Here is a 21,475-nt window from a genome sequence, read left to right as displayed (position 1 = left end):
AGTGAAGATTACAATGCTCACTCTACACATGAGGAAACAAAAATTCAGACGAGTGAGCTTTTTCAACCCATCTAGCACATGAAAGGGTTAATACTGAAAGATGAGTCTGACCCCCAACCTGTGTACAAGACTCAAGAAGCTCCACGGGGCTTCTGACATGGGACTCTAGTGACTTTGCGATGTCACCTGAATCTTTTGTTCCTTAGCATATGAGACCCAGGGAGCATTGTAAAGAATCTTGGCAAAAGAAATAGAACTTGAAGTGGACTTGAAAGAAAAGGTGCTATTAAAACAAAGACCAAATAAATGTAGAAGGGATGAGATGCATAAATAGTCTAGTGAGAGAAGGGAAATACACAAATTCTGAATCACTCAGAGCTGTAACGTGGCGGCTGATCTTATGACTGAAGAGACAGTTTGAGGGCATGAGGTGGAGGGTTCTCCTGCAGATACAGGGGACACCCTGAAGGTTTGCGAAGAGGGTGCCATGTGTAAAGCACTGGATCGGGATCATTCAACTGATAGGAGAGGATAGAGACGTTTAAAGGAGAAAGAACCGCGATAAAAGTGCAGTTAGAAACCTGTCACAATACTAGACCAGATGGCTGTAGTTAACGCAGCTTTGTGGAAAATGCCTATACGATCCTGAGCAGAATATTTTGCATATCACTTAAAGAGAATGCTGTGTGCCCTGAAGTTTTTGTTGCCATGGATGCATGTTTTTTATTCCCGTGGAGTGAACACCTCCTCCACTCTCAGGAGTTTGGAATCCATAACAGACTAATAGAATCTCTGACCTCAGAGTTGAACATCTCGTAAGAGGGACCAATGAGTCACCAGGCAGTGGCTGTGTGATGTGCTAATTGCTACGAAGGTGGCAAGCGGAGGAGCTGCTGGAGCGTGTGGGGATTCATTCAACTGCACCTTCATTGACTCTTGGATCCACGAGGTATTTAGGACTGCTCTCAGCTAGAATTTTTGGGTTGATTTTAATTTCCAAGTGCTGGGTGAATAAATAATTATGTGACCAATGAAACGTTAATAAGAAAACAAAGTCAGAGATCCAATCACACCGGATAAGCAAACACTCCAAAAGTTAGATGATAATTTTGGACATTAGGGTAGGCCTGAGGTGGGACTGACTATAAGTTGTCACGTGCTTCCAAATAGCAATTCTGGGAAGGTCTCTAGAGGTGTTTGGACAACCAATAGTCACAGCTGTAATTTAGAAGCAAAAGCAAGTGTTAAGGAGTATGAATACTAGGACTCAGTTTTCATGATGAATTAAAATGTCTTGATAAGGAAATAGGTGTTTTGAAATAAATGAACAAATGGAGCAACTCATATTTGACATTTAAAGTTGCATTGCAAAAAGCACAGAGGTCTATAGCTATATTTTCCTTAGAGTGAATGTATTAGTTTGTTAGAAAGTGGATAATTACAGAATGGATTAAAAATAAAATAGAAGGTTGCATATCTGGCAGTAATAAAACAAAAACCAGATTGAACGGAGATATCAGAAGTCTCACCCTGACATGGAGATAGTGGAGACCACCCAGAACTAATCACGATTTAATATTAAACAATGCCTGTGCACTTTCCTGTTGTTCTGTGATGTTCCTCATCCTCTCGGTCTAATACACCTATTCAAAAACCTCCCGGTCTCCCCTCCCTACTCTCTCTTATGTCTTTATCTGTTAACATTTCTATGGGGAAAGCAGAGTCAAATGATTAAAAACACATTCAAGGTGACTTTCCACTTTTTGTCTCTCCCAGTTGAAGTTGCCTTATTCTTAAAGGGAGGATAATGATGTATTGCCTACTTCCTAGAATAGTTTCGAAAATGAAGGTGATGATGTACAGAAGGTGCTTAGCACAGGGCCCAACATATGGGAAGGAATCAATCATGTTTTTTTATTATCATTATGTACTAAGCACTTAGAATTGATCCCTCAATTTAATGGCTCATATAGTCTCTCAGTTATAATGATCTATAATATTAAAGAATAATAGTCACCCCCTTCCAACCATAAAACTCTGCAACTCAATGCTATGTTTATGCATTCCAGTTACTATGATCCTCTGAACTGCTTGGAAGATGCCCTTGTATACTGAAAACCCTTAAACTAGGAACACACGCTTCTCTCTCTCTCTGTCCTTCTCTTTCTTCCTTCCCTTTTCTCCCTCTCCTGTCACATCTCTGGCAAGAGACAGGTGTTGCCCACATTTCATTACACATCACATTCTCCTGGTTGCTGTGTCTTATTGATGTCTAACTGGTAAGACATCCTGCGAAACCAGAACTGGCAAAAGCAGAAGCTAATCCCCTGGTTTTTGTAACCGACTTTGTTTGGAGCTATCTAGAGAGTCCGCTCTTTAGTCTACTTGCCTTGCTTTTAACACAGTCCCACTCAGGTCTTTAGAGGGAGAGCAGAGAGCAAGAAAAGTAGAAAAGGAAATGAACAGCTGAGTTATAACATCATATGGATTCCTTTTTTCTTTCTTTTTATAGAATAGCTTAGATGAAATGGGATCAAGAATATAAGGAAGCCCCAAAGAATATAAAAAAAGATTAATTCCCTACAACAAAGAAGTAGAGATGAGCAACATCAAAGATGGGCTCTTTGCACATGTTACATTTTATAGCAAACATTATAATAGTTTGATTAGGGATCAAAATAGCTTATAGTTCACTTCAGAAAATAGCATGAAAGCTTTTATGTCTAGTGAAAAGACTCAACAGTTTCTTCAAATTTATACCAGTGCCAGATAAGACTTGGTGTAGCCTTTTTCTAGTTCAAGGGAAGCTTTTCTTCATAAAATGTTTAGATCTGACACTCTTCTTTGAGGTTGTATCAAAATTCATATTTAAAAGCATGATTCATTCTTGTGCAGTATCTACTCCTCTGAGTATATGATACAAGTTAAGGACCATACCTCGAGAAGAATATACGTGTCTACATATAGTCAGAATATTTCATGGTGAAATGAAATGCTTTTCTGGAATGCTTTCATTAACCCTTGAGAAATCATAAACCTCTCCTTTTGAAATAATATTGTCTTCCCAAGATTGATCCAGAAAATCCAAGTTTTCACTTCTCATTGTAGTACACAAAACAATCCCAGCTCTGAAAGTCCATAGAGCTTGTGGAATTTCAAAGATGATGGCTTCTTAGGGGCATGTCTTAGTTTGCGAATTCAGAAGAGGACAGAGCAAACCAAGCCATTTTGAAGGATGAAGAGAGCTGTGCTCATCCAAAATTCCTTCTGTTTCCTCTTGGAGATGCACTCTAGCTTTGTTCCAGTGTTTAAGAGATAAAGCTGAGACATGCCAGGAGTTGCACAAAGAAAACAGACTTTGATATTAATTGTATGTGAAACCCAGCAACAGGTCAGGCCCAAACATAACAATGATGGGATATTCACAATAGAAAAAGTTGGCCAAAGCCAACAAGGCCCTGAGACTCCTTTCTGGCTCCGCTGCAGTGCTCCGTGGGTGCTACTAACACCATGGTTGGCTGAGCAAAGATTCTCAGGACATGAATCCTCCCAAGAAGGTCATAGCCAAGCCACAAGCCTCCAGCTTGATGAAGCCAGAGATTTCACAGGACTGGCGGGGCTGTCACCTTTTCTGTTTGTGCCACTGTCTTTCTTACTCTCTCCACTTCCAATCTCAAACCAGCCAAGATCTGGATTCTGTCCAGGGAGGGCGAAAGTGCTTGCAGATGGCTTTACCACCTGTGGCCATGGAGATCCAGCCAAATCAAAGCTCTCTCTGGACTGCCTGGCTGGGGATTTAGATAACTACTGAGATGACTCAGAGACAGGAGCGGAAGCAGACTGTTTGAAAGGTGGGGAGAGAGCGTAGGGAGACTGAGTGAATGGCAAATACTACATGAGTGATTCTCTTCTCCTGCCTGCCTTCTGCCTCTCTTCTTCATTTCTTTCTGTGATGGATGGTAGATGAGATCAAGGTTCTCTACTGTAAACTGCACAGTTCTATTAAAAAGAAATGAGTAAGACCTGGGATTTGTATTCTTTTTTCTTAATTTATTCTTGAGACTGCTTCTGTTTTTCCTTATTTCCCACTGAATCTTCCTCCTGGGCTTTAAATTTAATATTTTTTGTCAGAAACAGTTTCTTATAAATCCCTTTTCTGAGAAAATGTAGATATCTAAAAAGAAAAAAAAGAACTGTTGGATAATCATGCTAAAAGATCAGTATCAAGAGGTATGCTTCATTTACTTATCTATTTATTTGGTACTTACTCTGTGTCATATACTGTGGCAAATATTTTGTATGAAAAACTTGCAATTATTACAACAACTTTGCAAATGGCTTTTTGTTAAATGCATTTTTAGCTGAAGATATCAACTGACTTGACCATCTTATCTGTGAAAGACACAGAAAACACCTCTCAGAAGGACCAGGTAGTGTGACAATTAATAAAAACCAACATTTACAGGCCATATTTTCTATGCTGTGACTATTCCAAGTACTTTGCATATATTAACACTTTTATCAGAATTATATGAGGTAGCCCCATTTTAATAGATAATGATGAAACCGAGAAGTCAAAGTCAAATAGATAGCTAGTGTGATAGCTAATTTTATGTGTCAACTCAGCTGGGCTATGGTGCCTGGTCTTGGGGAAAACATCCATCTAGATTTTGTTGCAAAGGTATTTTTAAGTGTGATTAACATTTAAATGAGTAGATTTTGAGAAAAGCAGACCACCCGCTGTAAGGTAGGTGGGCCTCAGTCAATAAGTTGAAGATGTTAGAAGCAAAGGCTGAAGTTACCTGAAGAAATTCTCAGGAATACAACATAGCACCTATATTTATTAATGGAGTCAGTATTATAATTTATATTTAGACATGGATCTAGATATATGTATATGATATATACGTGTGCATATTTTGTGTGATTCATATATACAGGTAGATGATAGATGGGTAGATAATTGTCCAAAAGAAATCACACATCCAAGTTCAAAAGTAATGTGTTCACTGGAAAACACAACAAGAGCATGGAACAAACAAATAGTCATGAGCCAATAATACAATTGACCACATTTTCAGGTCCATGGTCTTTGTAGTACAACACTACCAGTAGCTATGAAAGAAGATCAACATCATTATATTTTACTTCTAAAGCTGTTTAACTAATAGAGTAATCAGTTGACCTTATGAACAGGCAATCTGTGTCATTACCTGTAGAGCAGACCCATTATGAGGACAACTGGAAAGAATTCAAGGCACCATAATATAATAAAAGTATTTTTCTACTTGTATAAAATGATTAAAACCTCTGATTTAAAGTAATTTTCAGCTCTCCTAATTTGTGCAAGATCATATGTAGTCACATTGACTCATTGAAAGTTCACTGAGTAGATATGAATCTTAAAAAGTATTGAATTTTATAATTGTGTTATTTGGACTAATCACTCCTACTTGACTCATAAACTTCAACCAAGACTTCTTTTTTCTTCTTACAGCATCTGGATAAGGGAATACAAATATCTTCTTGAAAACCATTTGGCAAGCATGGAATCCATGGTTAAAGCTAGTCATGTAATTTAATTTACCTAGCTGATTTTAAAACATCTGATTGTTTGACATAATTCAGTTTGGCATCTGCCTTGCTTTCCTTTCAAGTTGGAGTAGTGTGTGTGTGTGTGTATCTTTGTGCATGTGTAAACTATCCTCAGCCCTATGTTCTGCCTACTGACTCACTGATATCAATTAAATGTTAAAAATATGTGCAAACAACAATGTCAGCCCAATGATAGCTGATTGGACAAATATTTCACATTTCACTCAGACACTCAGCTGTTGTGATCCAAATATTGACATTGTATCAATGTAAACTCTCCTACAATTAACTAAACATTTGGGAATGTAGAAAAATATATATTGTTAAATATTTTAATTGGATTGCTTTCATTAATGGTGTGCAGAGGGACATAGGCTCTGTGTTAACTTTTAAAAAATGCTTGGGGTTGAGGGAATGGGGACTTGTTATTCAATGGGTATAAGGTTTCAGCAATGCTAGATGAATTAATTTTAGAGATCTCTATAACAACATATATAACAACATACATAACAACATATATAACATATACAACAACATATGTCATATAACATACAGTATAGCTAATAATATGGTATTATGCAAAGTTCACTAAAATGGTACATCTCATGTTAAGCTTCCTTAACACACACATACACACACACACCCCCCAAAAGTGACCCAAGAAAACTGGGAGATAGTGGATGTGTAGTATTTACATTTTCTTGTTTGTGGTGATGATATCACAGGTATTTGCTTACATCTCAACTCACTAAATTATACAAATTAAATCTGTGTGGTTTTTTTGTATACTAATTATACCTCAATGAATTAGTATACCTTTGAGGTATACTAATTATACCTCAATGAAGCTCTTAAAATATCAAGATTTTATTACCTAAATCTCACAATTGCATAATACGATGGGGCTACAACCTTAATCTATTGGGAGGTTCAGAGGTACCTAAATGGTAGTAACATCTGTGCAGTCCACTTCCCTGGTCCTGGCAGAGTTTCTTTGGCTTAACAGAAAAATTCTGTGATTCTCTTAAGCACTACCCTACGCCATGGAGGGGCTTTGGCTAGATTCAAAATCATCATCATCATCATCATCAAATGTTTTATTTCAGAAAGTGGGTGGGGTCATCTCTGAATCGAGATGAACACACTCCTCACAGCTGATCGAGCAATTTACGCAGCTCTACCAATATTTCAGGCACACGCTCTGAAGGAACAGAAATATAGATGTTTTTACATTGTAGTTCGAAAGCTATACAATGCAGCATTTATCTTCAGGTCAAGGACTAAGCGGGACTAAGCAATTAAATCTTTTATTTTTAAAGATCCGTTGGCCTTAATTTTATTCTTAGAGTAAATTGGGATAAAATGGGTGAGATGCATATTTTGTATGTTGAAATACACTGTAAGGGCTTGTTTCTAGAAGAATTTAAAGTGATAATTATCATGACTTTATTAATAGCATTTATAAGAAGAGACTACAAAATTCTTCTGTGCTAAGCAGCTGAATGAAAGAAAACAAATATCTAAAAGGAAAACTTTAAATAATATTTTCAATGCAATTAATATAATAATTGATGTTGTGATTTCAAATACTCATTATAAAGTCATACTGCTTATAATCAACAAAAGTTGGAAAGATCCTAAATATTTGAACATAGGGGGAATTTCTCAAATTTGGGTGCATTTATAAATTTCAACATTAGGAAAATATCAGCAGAAGATACATTTGTTATAATATGCATTGTACAAATAGTGCAAGTTTACCTATAAAACATAGTGATAATAGTGGGGAACAAAACAGAACACATAAAGTGCTAACATCAATTTCATTGAATGACAGGAATATTCAATTTTCCTTTTGTTTAACAAATACTAATATAATTCTAGATAACAGGCACATTTTTCAGCATGTTGTTTTGTTTAATCCTTCAAGTAAGTACACGAGAGAGAGTATTCATTAGCTTTCTATTGCTGTGTAAAAAGTTACCACGAGCTAAAAGGGTTAAGAGCAAAAACATCTGTGATGGCGCAGTTCCCATTGGTCAGGAGTCTAGGCGCAGCTTAGCTGGGTCCTCTGCTCAGGGTCCCTTGGAGTAGTTGTTGCATTGTGTCGGGGCTGTGTTGTATTTGGAGGCTCAACCAGGGAGGGACCTGCTCCCAAGCTCACTCAGAGTGTGGGCAGAATTCATTTCCTCTGGGTTTACAACTGAGGGTTTCGGCTTCTGACTGTTGGTTGGAGGCTGTCCTCAGGTCTGAGATTTGCCCTGACACACAGCCCTCTCAAAAGGCCGTCTGCACCATGGCTGTTTTCCTTTCTAAAGTCAGCAGGGAATTTCTCTTGGCGCAGTCTGCCGAAACAGAGTCTCACACCATGTCATATAGTCATGGGAATGACATTCCATCTCCTTTGTCACATGATGTGGCCTAATGAATGCAGTTCCACCCCATCATTTTGTCCTATTCTATTGATTGGAAGCAAATTACAGATTTTACCTGCACTTAAGAGGAAATCATACAAGGACATGCCTCATTGAAGGTCTCCTCACTTTGCATCATAATACACTATTTTCATTATTATTTTACATATGAGGGAATTCAGATTCAGATTCAGTAGTTTGTCTATGGTCAAAAGTTAGTAACTGAAGAAATTGGGATTTGAACTTAAGTACTATGGATCTAAGGTCCTTGTTCCTAATCTTAGTTTTACTAACATTCAGGATACATGATTTCATAGATATTGGCCGAGTGCCTCCTTTGTGATAAACACTGTGGTAAACATTGGAAACACTGTTGTAGAACAAATACAGTCAGTCCTTGCCCTCGGAGGTTATCCTGTCTAATGGGAATATGATATACCCAGGAGGGCAGCAAATGTAACAGGTTGCAGAGACAAGAAGTGTGTGGGGCATTGTGGATGCCCAGAGAGGAGGCGCTTAAGCTAGAACTGTGGAGTCAAAGGAGACTTCCAGGAAAAAGTGAAATGTAAGCTCTGGCCAGAAGGATAGATTAGGAATGAAAGGGAGGGGGAAATGGGTGGAGGTAACAGGTACATGAAGACCTCAGGAGATGTTACGTGCAGAGGACCCATTCGTGAAAGACTGTGAGTGCCTTATGAGACAGGTACTGTCGGAGGGTACCAAACTCCTGGATTAGGGAGAGACCTGTGAAGGGTCTTGGCTTTATATTAGGCAATGGGAAATCATTGAAGAAAAATATTTTCTCAATCGTGTAAACATTTAACTAGCTGCAAATAGGAGGGCAGCTGGAAGCAGGAGACCAAGCAGGAACGTGGTTGTAATAATCCAGGTAAGAGACAACAACGATTTGGGCCAGGTTAGTGAGATGTGCGCTGGACAGAAGTCTATACATTTAGAGACTAGGTTTATGCTTTTTTTGTCTTCTTTACGGTTTTGTATGTTTCCAAAAATTATAGTTAATAAGCATTCCTCACTTCTATTCTCAGAAAAATATGCTTTAAATCAAAATAAATGAGGCGGATACTCTCCCCAAACACAGTGCTGTATTAATTTTCTTACTAAAGTTATAGTCATTTACTCAGAGGAGTAATTTTCACCAGCTGAGATGCTTATGCGTCCTTTTCCACCTTCTTCCTGCAGAGATTAGGGTTTCATAATGAAAAGCTGCTTCATTAGTTCTGATGGTCTCCCCGTCACGTGGAGCTCTCCAGAATTCGTTTGCCATGCCGTAGGGGTGGCAAAGGGCCCTGTCTCATCAGGGCCACAAAGCGTGAGTGCCAAGTAGTCCCAGACACGGGCTGCAGAGCTTACCCTTCAGCAAACAGGACTGCTGTGCTGCATAAAAAGAAAGAGTGAGCAGCTAAGTCTCAGAATTGTCTCCTTTCCAGTGGGTCTAACAAGTGTGGTACAAAGAGGTGGGCAAGATCATCTGGAGTCCCAAATTTGGAACTGTTAGGCCAGAGTCGCTCCAGAAACCTGATAGATGCAGTGAGCTAAGGAGAGCAGGGTTTATTAGGGGGGAAATAAGCGGGAAAGCAGAGGGAGGTTGGGGAGCCAACCAAAAAAAGCTGGGACTGGCTGGGTTGTTCTTACATCAGGGTTTTTAAATGCAAAAACCTGCATTTGGCGTGTTAGAGTCTGATTGGCTAGAGCTGGTTGCTGGGCAAAAGCTTCATCCTGTTATGCTGGGTAAGACAGCCCCGGACCCTAATCTTCCTGCATCTGCAGCATCTGTAGACCCTTCCTAGGGTCTGCAGGCAGCTTCCCGCAGCGCCATTTTCTCACCTGGTGATTTTCATTCCTCCTAGCCCTGCCTAGATCTAACAGGAACCATCTGCCTCACTTTTATCATCTCAGAAAGTTCGGTAGAACTTTTCCCAAGTTTTACCACATCAAACCTGGGGTTTATTTCCTTGTTCCAAATGGCACTGAGATCTGGGTGGGCTTGAACCCTTGTCTGTCTGAAACAGCTATGCTCAGTCAATCATACTGCCCCTGGCATCTGAAAGCAGTTTGAGAGATAAAGTAGGCTGAGTCGTAAGAACCTAAAAATTATCAAGTCTTAATCTTTGGGACTTATATATCTGACCTTATTCAGGAAAAGGGCCTTTGTGGATATAATTAAGGAGTTTAAGATGAGGAAGTTACCCTCAATTTTTCAGGTGGACCCTAAAAGCTATCACAAGTGTTCTTATAAGACAGAGCCAAAGGACATAACACAGACGCAGGGAAGAGAAACCTATGTGGAGTTAGAGCAGAAAGATACAGCCACAAGCCAAGGAATGCCAACAGCTGCTTGAAACAGGAAGAGAGGCAAGGGAGGGATTCTAACCCCAGAGCGTCCGCCGGCTGGGCTGCTCTGCCCACACCTGGATTTCAGGCATCTGGCCTGAGAATCACCGTTATGTGAGAGAGCACAGTTATGTTGTTCTAAGTCCTTCACTCTGGGGTGGGAAAGGAACACAGGAGGGACAAGGTAAGATTAGAAAATGCTTTGTGCGAATTAGAAAAGGATTCCTCTCTCTGGACGGAACATATTGTATTTCATAGACGACCAGCATCAGGAGGAAGCGCCTGGGCTGAATCTTAGCCTCCACTTATCGCTTCGGAAGGTACCTTTGTGGCATGAACCACCTGCCCCACTGTAGGAGACGATTCTAAGAGTGAGAGAGAGAACAAGATTCTGATTTAACGGACGGTCAGAACGTTAACAGAAAGAACGCAGAAATGCAAGGTGGTATGGATGCCACACTCCAAAACTCATGTTTATAACTCTCATTTCAGACTGCTTCTCAAAAATGCTTCCTATAAATTATCTCTGTGCCCTTAAAATATCCCTGGGAGAGGGACATTAGTCCTGCCGCCTCTGGATTGCTTTGGATGGTCTCAGCAAATTAACTTCCAAACATTCCCCTCTGACTCTTGGTTTTCTGTCACCATTGGGTGGACTGAGTGCAATCACTTTATGTTATAGAGAGTTTAATTAAGCAATTCTTTCAGGAAGCCTATCAAGTCTAGGTTGATTAAGATTGCTTTCAGAATGATATTTAATTGGGATAATGGTTTAAATTGGTTATTGATGGAGGAAGATTTGACTGCGACTAGCTTAATTCCCTCTGGATGAGAGCAGAAAGTTTCCCCTGCTAGTGTTTCAGTTTTTTTGGATAATTTGATATATATATATATATATACACATATATATATATATATATATAGCATGAAAATTTGCAATTAAGATCATCTTGACTAAGGTGAGCCAAGAATTTAGCCAAACCATTAGGAGTATAAACGCTCTAGAGGAGATACACTCTAAACGACAAGATGATCCATTTCCACAGAGGTGGCTGTGAACTTCATGGCGATGCTCTGTTTCTGAGCTGTATACGAAGGGTCAGAGGCAGGCATGTGCAGAATGAGCAGAAGCTAAGAAGTCCAGAGCTCTGCCAGGGATAGGGTCAGACACTTGGTATATCATTCCTGCCATGACTACACTGCTGTGAGCTGAAGCTTTGTCATTCTCATTTAACAAAGCTCTGGGATACCAAATAAATCATGAGATCACAACAGGAGAGAGTTCTGATCAGTACCTCAAAGCTCAGGTCCCTGGAGGTCTAATGCGAGTTCATTCATTCAGCAACTACTATTTAATACAGTAGCTCCCCTAACATGCATGGAAGATGTGTCACAAGAACCTGAACTGATGCCTAAAACCCAGAGTAGCACCAAACTACTTATACATATATACGTAGCACACACACACACATACTATGTGTGTATGCAATATGTGTGCGTGTGTGGTCTTTTGGTAGTTAGCTATGTAGTAAGAAAAATGGAGACATTTATTGAAGAGCACACAAGATACAAGAAACAGTGTACACAGGACTATGATGCCTCAGTCCCCTTCAAAATAGGCACCTTGGGACAGTCACCATCAGTTGCCCCATTGTATTTTCCTAAATCTCACTGATGGTCTGAAAAGTCTTTCCTTTCAAAGGTGACTTTAGTTTTGAGGGAAGACAGAAGTCACAGGGCACCAAGCCTGGGCTGTAAGGGGGAGGCTGAATCACCTGGGTGATCTGATGTTTCACCCAAAACTGCCTGAGAGGTGATGCCTGAGTGGGCATGTTGTCACGATGAAGCTGCCAATCACCAGTTGCTCATAGCCGAGGTCTTCTGAATCATCCATATAGTTTCCGTGGAGGAATGTGCAAGCTTAATACAAAATTTGAAGCAGATTCCACTGTGTTTCTCTGCTCACACAGTCATTTTAAGTGTGATGGCCACACAGTACACATGCTCACTTAATGGTGTCTACCACCCCCACTGACTAGTACAGTGAAGTTGTCATTCTTTATACATGCACATTCCAATCCTCTGTCTTTGGCTGCCAGGTTACATCGATATTGCACAAATCTTCCTCGTATTAATAATGGCTGGGCTTTTTCTGGACTAATATATATATTTTTTCCTATACATACATACTAATGATAAAGCTTAATTTATAAATTAGGCATAGAAAGACATGAACAACAATAACTAATAGTAAAAGTATACCAATATGCTGTAATAAAAGCATGTGAATATTGCATTATTTAGTAAAGTGAGGATCACTTGAACACAAAAGGTCTACAATACCAGACCATGGATGTGATAACCAAGATGACCAAGTAACTAATGGGCAGCATGCTTATACAGCAGAAATATGCTGGACAAAGGGACAATTTACATCTAGAACAAGATGACACAAGATTTCATCCCACTATTCAAAATGGAGTACAGTTGAAAAGTTAGGAATTGTTTACTTCTGGAATTTTCTATTTAACATTTTCATAACCTGGCTGACTGCAGGTAATCAAAACCATGGAAAACAAATGTGCAGATAAGGGGGGCTACTGTGAGCACCTATTTTAGGTGAACTACGCACTCTTCTAGGGAGTTGGGATTAAGCAGAAAAAAACAGATCCCACCATCAGGAAGCTTACCTCCAACTGAGGGAATCAGACAGTGAATTAATACAAAAGGAAATAAATGATATACCTGCATTTAGAAGAAGTCAAATGTCCCAAACATAGTGGGACCTTTGCTCCCTCCATGCTTTCCTCTCTCAGCCCAGGAGGCTGTTGTCTTTATCAAGGTTCACCCCGGGGTCATGGACTCAAACAAGAGCCTTGAGAAGCAAGTTTTCAGGAAAGCATCTTACACACAGACAAGGGCAAAGTGCCAGAAGATGGGGACCCAGAGTAAGTAGGAAATGCAGAAATCCTGCCCGCATGCCTTGTAATCCTGTAGGACTCACAGCAACAGCAGAAGCAGCAGGAGTTGTGTGTGTAGGGAATTACATTTTCTTTTAAGAAGTTATTCGTTAAGTAAGTGAATCACTCTGATTATTCAGGCAGCTTTTTGCAATTTTCAAGTAAGCAACAGCATTCATGGAAATAGGAGGAACTACATTTCAAAGCTTGAATAAGACCTATTTTGTTTTCTGATTATGAATATTGTAAATGTGTATATGAACAGAATAAGAACTTAAATTCACTAAACTTTATAAAGATTTTTTTCTTTTCAAAAACTGATAACAATAGATGACTTAATTTTATTTTAAGACATTTCTGATATTACAGTTTCATAGAAATTTCCCATACAAGAAAAGAGAAATAAGTCATTTAACACTGTCTGTTTCTTTTCATGATTGTTGAGTAACCGTAGTGAGATTTTCTTTCAAACTTAATGAAACTTTCTGGATTCCAGTAGCAGGGTGTCTAAAAGAAGAGATTAATAAGAGCTACCTGCGAGTGTACAACGATCCTGTTTAACATTTGAATGATTATCTAGAAGTCATTCTGGTAGCAGACATTCTAGAATGAGCAGACAGAAAGGTGACCTCTGTAGACATTTGCTTGTTTTGAGACTAACAAGGAACATCACAAAAAAGGATTTTGTGCCCATTGTCTCAAGGAGAGTGATTTTTTCTATTATAATATAGCTAATTTATTAATTACTCTGGATTTGTTCCTGATATAATCGACCAAGCCATAATATGCTCATTCACTCCCTTGTAAAATGGTATCTTCTTCATATTACTGGGTACATTATTGGTTGAGAGAGTCTCTTTGTCTTTCAATAATTCAGCTCAAAGTAAAATAGAAATAAAATCTCTGCCGAGAGAATAGCTGAGCAATTCTTGCAAAATAATTGAAGATGTGTTTGTTCAATTCTCCTGCCAGAAAGCCCCAAAAGAAATGAAGAAAATGTGTGTTACACAAAACGGCAGGGCAAGATCAAACATATCTTACATATGTAACAATGAATCAAAAAAGCAAATGTATATACTATGTAAAAGCAAAAATATCAAAAACTATGTTGTTTGGAAAAGTTCAAAATTAAAGGATGAGCAAAGAGTTGGAAAATAATATAAAAACTACAAGGAGGTTTAGAATAAACACAGTATTATGAGGTATATGTATGCTTTTTTATACTCACTTTCCAGTTGAAGCAGGCAAGGAATAATGACAATATAGAGAACATAGTTTTAATTGGCCATAAAAACAATAATACAGTAGATTAAAGAGTAAATCATATCCATTAAAATACTAACTAGCAGAATTAGTACATCTTGTGCATTTTGACCAGACAGCCTATTTCTTATTCCATGCAGCTCTACCACCTTGAGTAAATCGCAGAATCTCTCTGTGCCTCAACATTCTCATTGCAAAATAGAAAACGCATGGTACCTGCCCTAGAGGGTTTTGCATGTGTTAAAGGTTAATAAACATAGACCTAGAACATTTTCAGGCACTATATAATTGCCAATTTTTATTATTTCTAGTATTGCTTTTCTCAAATAATTATTTCTATATTCTATATATCTGCTTTCTGCAATTATTTTTTAAATTTTCTTTTTACTTTTGCATTCTGAGGGGCCTTTACAGCTCTCCTTCAGAGCAAACATAGTTTAATTTACTCTTACATTTTGTATCTCCTTATAATTTTTGCATATCAGTCTGATTCTTTCTCATCTCTGAAATGACTTCATCATATCTTCATATGATATCTTACTCTCATTTTATTAAAAACACATCATCTTGCAAATATTTTAAGTTGCCTAGGCAATGCTTTCTAATAGTTTAAGTTTTAAGAAGAAGATGATGATTATTTCCAGGGCATTTGATTTTTCTCAATAACTGGACATTGCAACCTTTTCATAGATGTTCTTAGAAATAAACTGAAAAGCTGTGTTTACCTGTGATATTGTTTACAGTCTTTATCTACTCACAGAGCAAACAGTTTGACCCCCAATATTCTTCAATGTCTAATCAGTGACTAGACTCTCCCCTGTAACAGCTATCCATTCGATTATCAAGAAAATATAAAATTGAGCACATACTGATTTGCAGGCCTGTTATAGACGATGGGGGCACATGAAGCACAGGTCAAAAATTGTTACTGCTCATATGACAGACAGTAAACAAACAGCATATGCATATATAAAATAATGTTAGCACTGGGAAAAATAAAGCAGTGTAAGGGGCTGGAGAATTATAAGGAATAGAGTACAGGGGGAGGCACTTGGGCAGAGACCTAGGTAAAGAAAGGGAGGCAGAATTGCAAACAAGTAGGCATAGTGCATTACAGGCCGATGTGCGTGCATGGTCAGGGCGAAGGCCCTGAGGTGGGCCTGTTTGAGACTCAGCAGAAGGCTAGTGTAGCTAGAGCAGAACTGCAAACCTGAAGCTGATGTGCACAGGTTTTAATAAAATTGTTGACACTCAGCAGCTACTTGATTGTCCCGGAGCTGCGTGTGTTTGGGAGAGTGGTTTCTTCCCCGCACTGTTAGGTTCTCTGGCTGAACAGGAGTAAATGCAGCTTGTCAGCTTCCTGAGATGGAAGAGCAGGGAACTCCCTCCACCTCCCCACAGTGTTCAGTTTTCTGGTCAAGTACGCTCTCTGTATTCCACAATTAGACACAATGGGAAGAAAAAAGGCAAAGCATTTTTAGAATGTCTTTGGCAGTACATCCTGTTCTGTGTTAGACTGAAACATATGGCATTTGTAGAATTATGTGTTTCTCAGTCTATTAACATTCACAGCACTGATAGAAGGTTTATCCATACTAAACATATGCTCCTTGCTAGTTTTTAATACATAGATCTGTTGTCAATTTTTGCTTTTTTATATATCTTAGAAAATACTTTACCAGAGGGTTTCAAGGAGACACATCAAACTAATCCATCTCTGTGTTCACCAGCAAGTTTTGAGGGACCAGCTTTGGAAAGCAGATGATGGATTTGATTTGATAGACCTTGAAACATTCACTCAAGGGGAAAGTCAAGTTTAGAAATATAGGTCTTTCAGTGCTCTGCATAGATGTGAGTTTGACATAATGTGAAGCCAGGAAAATACCTTTTTCATTTTAATAGTCCCTGTGCTTGGTAAAAGGCCTCCGTGGCCTGAGAGATATTTGTCTCCTTTAATTTACCTAGATAACCCCTTCTCCTCCTTCAGGTCTCTATTCAAAGTCTATCTCCTCATAGAGCTCTCCCCTGATGGAATAGCCTGCTATTGGGCACTCTGTATCTGTCCCTCTCACGGCAATCCCTTATATCCCATAGCATTTACCCTACATGTAATTATATGCAGTTTTGGCTATTTGTCTGTTTAATAACTGTCTCCATCATTAGTTTGCAAATTTACTGATGCACTAAGGCCATCACAATGTTGGCCCCATATAAAATGTTGATTGCTCTTTGTGGAAGGAATGAGAGAAAAAAACAAATAACATAGAAAATGCTTCATAAATAATATTCAATGAGCACATTAGAAGGAAAGGGGGGAGAAGGGCGACAAAAAGAACAGTGGAAGGAAATCACATCGCCAAGGAAAAGAACACAGAGAAACCAAAGTAGAAGGAGGAGGAAAGAACTGGGTCTGTTCAACCTAACATAGGCCAATAATAGCTTCCTTTTTGGTAGAAAAATGTCTAAGAAATGCATATTATAGTGAAGAATAAAATTTGTATTTTATTACCAAGAAACTTCTAGTTAATAAATATTCTTATCAGAACAACAGTATACAAGTAAATTCCCCTATAAAGTAATGGTTTGTGTTTCATGTGTAAGGTTCAGGAGGGAGGTTAACTGAAGACTTGCTTCTTTTTCAGTATGAATTACTCTGAAGAGGGATTGGTTTTGTTCCTAAGAATGTGGGTAGTATCAAAGAGGTGAGAGGGTATCAAAGTTATTCAGAGCTCTCTGTCAGAGGTCAGGGAAAGTAGAGAAGATAGGTTGTGCTAAAAAATGAATCGAGGAATATTATAATTTTGAAGAGTTTACTTGAACAGGAATTTGAATAGGGCAGCACCAAGCCACAAGAGGTGAAGACCTGGGGAAAGAACTTTAGAGAGAAAAGGCAGAAACAAAAAATGTACTGATTGGCTATAGCCTAAGGCCTAGTTCCCAGTTTGTGATCAATTGCCCTTAGGTTTCAATTTTATCACTTTGATGTGTATGGAGGCTTAGATCTGGGTTCCTTCACGTAGGCCACCACGATATCAGATCCACCTCAACCTAATGGCCTCCTTGTTAAACAATTTAACATCTGAAAAAGGACTGCATTTTCTGGAGAAAGGAAGAGGGAAAGAGAGAGCAAGGAAGAATTATTGTTATCTTCTAAAACATCATCTGGCCAGGAAGCAGGAACTTTTATACTCTCCATGGAGCAAATAGGTCAAGCTTTCTCTTATCCTGCTTGTGGAGAATTGGTTGGACAGGGAGAATGTTTCCTAAACAAACACAGTTTTTTTTCCTCACTTAGGGGACTCGGGCTTGCAAACTGATAGAAGACAGGAAGCACTAGGATGTTAAAAGGAAAGAGAGTTCTTGCAAAATTCCCAGGCCTCTCCTGCAAATTCAAGGACTTAGGGCCCTCCATGCAAACTGAGCCTCCAGCCTGAAAAGCTGGTCCCAGAGGAAGGATAGGAATTCAGCTAAACAAGCAGGGCCCTCCTTGTGAATGGTCATCCTGAGAGAGTTAAGTCAGGGGTCTTCTGACAGAATTAGTTCCTATCAGTCACTGAGTGAAGAAGGCACCAGGAATGCAGGAGTGCTGGAAGCCCGCTCAGCAGACATTCCCATTAATAGCATCTCCGAAGTGGGCAAAAGTTGAAAAGCTTTTGTCTTTCTTTACAGAATATTGATGAAAGAAGCATTACAAAGTCATGATTGAAAGTCATTCTCAATAATCGGAGGGGGAAATAGTAGAACGAAGGAGGACAAGGAGCTTCAGACAGAGGAAGAGGATTTGGCAAATGCACAAAGACATTTGTTGCCAGAAAAACAGAGCTCCGGCCAAATCTACTGTCTCCCACACCCTATGGGTAACTTGATCTCTTCATATCAATTTTGAAGAATATGGACCTTTGAATTATCCAACTGCATAAAAACTAAATCCCAAGAACAAAAATAAGATTTAGGGTGTAAGAAGAAAGAACATTTTTTTCACTTGAGATAATGTATTATTATTTTCACTAATGTCATAAAATAAAGAGGTTTTGGTTTACCAAAGGAAAAATTTTACTTCAGACAGAAACTGGAATTAAGGTTTAAATTGATCAAAAACAAGAATGATGATATTATTAATTTCAGGAGCCACTTGGCAAATTCCAGGTGCTCCTCCCTTCCTCCGTTTGTGGAATGAGGGAGGGATTTTGGCTTTCCTGAGCTCTGAGCCCGTGAAGCGAGAGGAGCAGCAATGCTGCTGAGAGAGACAGGAGGCAGGCTATGAGTCACAACACGGCCACTGCGGTTGGGTGGCGAGGTCCTGGTTTGAGCCACAGCACACCCTTCCCAGACTCCTGTACTGGCGTGTGAAATGGCAAGACTTAAGACTCTGTCTTGCTTATCTGGTACAATTATCTCCTCAAAATATTCTCTTAGCACAACAAAGTACCACATCCGGGAAATCCAAAATTTCTAAAAATAGAGTCACCTTCAGTTATTCATGGAAAAGCCAAGCATCTGGGATACAATTTATGTAAATAGGGCTTTTGAGTAATAATTGGAAACTCATGTTAATTGGCAATTACAAGATCCAATATTCCTGTTATAACCTCTTAATTACATTGGAAATGACACACACAGCTCCTAAAGTCCAATAACTGCACTAGAGGTTGAGCTAGAATTCTGGTTTTCTTCACCAATAAAAGATACTCTGACCTCTGCTCCGACTGAGATGATGGTCTTCTCATAAAAATCTACTACTTCAAAAGATATCTTTAGCTCCTCAGTCAGTATAATTCTGTTCTTTAAAAAACTTTGCCCTTTAAGTGAAGCTAGTAGAGTATTGTTCTTGGGGCCGTTGATGAATTCCAGAGAAGGACCCATTGCCTCCTTTGTTTTTTAACTATAAGGATTGGATAGGAGAGGGACCTATAAGATCTTCAGCAGAAGTAATGGCAACCTTTGTAAAGGGCTAGGACGTTACATGTTTCAGAGACACGTGAGCAGTCGCCATCTGGGAAACATTGTCCTGGCGCGGCTGTGACAAGTGCAAAGATCATATGGACCAGAAAGGTTGCTTAGAAGCTCACTGTCGGAAATAAAGATGAAATATGTACATAAATAACCCTAGTTGTAGAACTAATATAAAACCACCCTAAACAAACCTAATATGAGAGCACAAATCAGAACATAATGAGTTCCACTGGAGGACAGTAGCTATAGAAGATAAAACACGGAACATTTCTTCCTCCAACAGAAAATACGGATCTTTTTTAAGAAGAGCATGGCAAGTTCTAAGTAGGAACACAGGGTCTAAATTTGGGAGGAAAAGTGAAGAATGTTTTTGATATAAGAAACAACTCAGGCAAAAACATTGAGCAAGAGATTATACAATTTCTTTGGATAAATACCCAGCAGTAGAATTGCTGGGTCATAGAGTAGCTCTATTTTTTAAAAATATATTTTATTGATTATACCATTACAGTTGTTGTTCTATTCCCCCCTTCATTCCCCTCTACCCTGCACACCCCCCCACCATTCCCCCTTTAGTTTATGACCACGTGTCTCAAGTTCTTTAGATTCTATATTTCCCCTACTATTCTTGCCCTCCACCCTATCTATTTTCTACCTACTGTCTATGCTATTTTCTGTACTGTTTCGAGAAACCGCAATACTGCTTTCTGTAGTGGCCACACTAATTTGCAATCCAAGCAACAGTGCACAAGGACCATCAGCACAGATTTCTAGGGCCATAGAAAATATGCCTACCAAGGACTATAGCATTGGAGGATTACTTGCACAAATCAGGGGGATTCGTGGGTGCAGGTGAGGAATTAGGAGTCCTGAGGGAAACCTTTGAAGGCACCTTACCTGAGGTCTCATGTGTGATTAGGATTGGACATTTGGAATACTAACCCGTCAAATAGATAATCTGCCAAGGCGGACTGTGGTGGTTAGAAACAGACTGCAGTGCACCAGTAGGAGATGCTGTCATGGGTGTTATGTCACAGTGGCCATGGGGTGGCAACGTTATTTATAACTGAGAAACAAAGGTCCAGGGTAATATGTTGTGAATGTCATTACATGGAGTAAAATTTTCCACACCTATTATGCTAAATGCTAACTAAAAAGAGTGACTACCCCTAAAAGAACTCTGGTAAAATGTGTTGAGTGGATGATAAATTAGTCAGCTTTGAGATCTCTCAGAACCTTTGTTTTATTGACTTGCATTGTGATTCTCACGAAAGTTATATTGTGAGTGATATTTAAAGACCAATAATAATGATGATAGTGATTTTAACAACATGGTGTCTAGCAATGCACCAAACTCTTTATATGTGTTACCTCATTTAAACCTCTTTAATGGCCTTATGAAGTAGGTGCTACCATTATGTCCATTGTACAAATATACAACTCCAGATATAGCTTAGTAAGTTGCACAACATTACATGGCTTATATGAACTTGAAACTCAGACAGTGGATTTCCCACCACTCTCTTAACCATCGTGATATAATTACTAAGAAACTATTCATATATATGATTTTTAAAGTATTTACTGTGTAATAACTGTTAGTAAAAATATAAAAAGTAGAAACTTCCTAAGTGTTACAAAATTGTGAAATTGATACTTTTTTATAAAATAGTATATATAGGCATGGAAAACTGTATTTTAAAACATTTGCCATGATACCTGAATACAACCTGTTACCATATTAAGTGGAAAAGGTAGCACACAAAAAAATGCTGTGTGACCTTTTGTCTGATTACATATAAAAAAGTGAAAAAATCATCATAATGTTGCCACATTTTTCCTAACCTAATAATATATTTATATATTACTTCAATTTAGTTTTTTAAAATATTTTTCTCTATTTTCTAAAAAATAAATTGACGTGTATTACTGTTATAA

This window comes from Sturnira hondurensis, unplaced genomic scaffold (assembly GCF_014824575.4).
Source record: "Sturnira hondurensis isolate 20B ecotype Veracruz unplaced genomic scaffold, ASM1482457v3 Scaffold0000780, whole genome shotgun sequence".
NCBI classification, from domain to species: domain Eukaryota; kingdom Metazoa; phylum Chordata; class Mammalia; order Chiroptera; family Phyllostomidae; genus Sturnira; species Sturnira hondurensis.
This window is presented reverse-complemented; position numbering follows the sequence as displayed.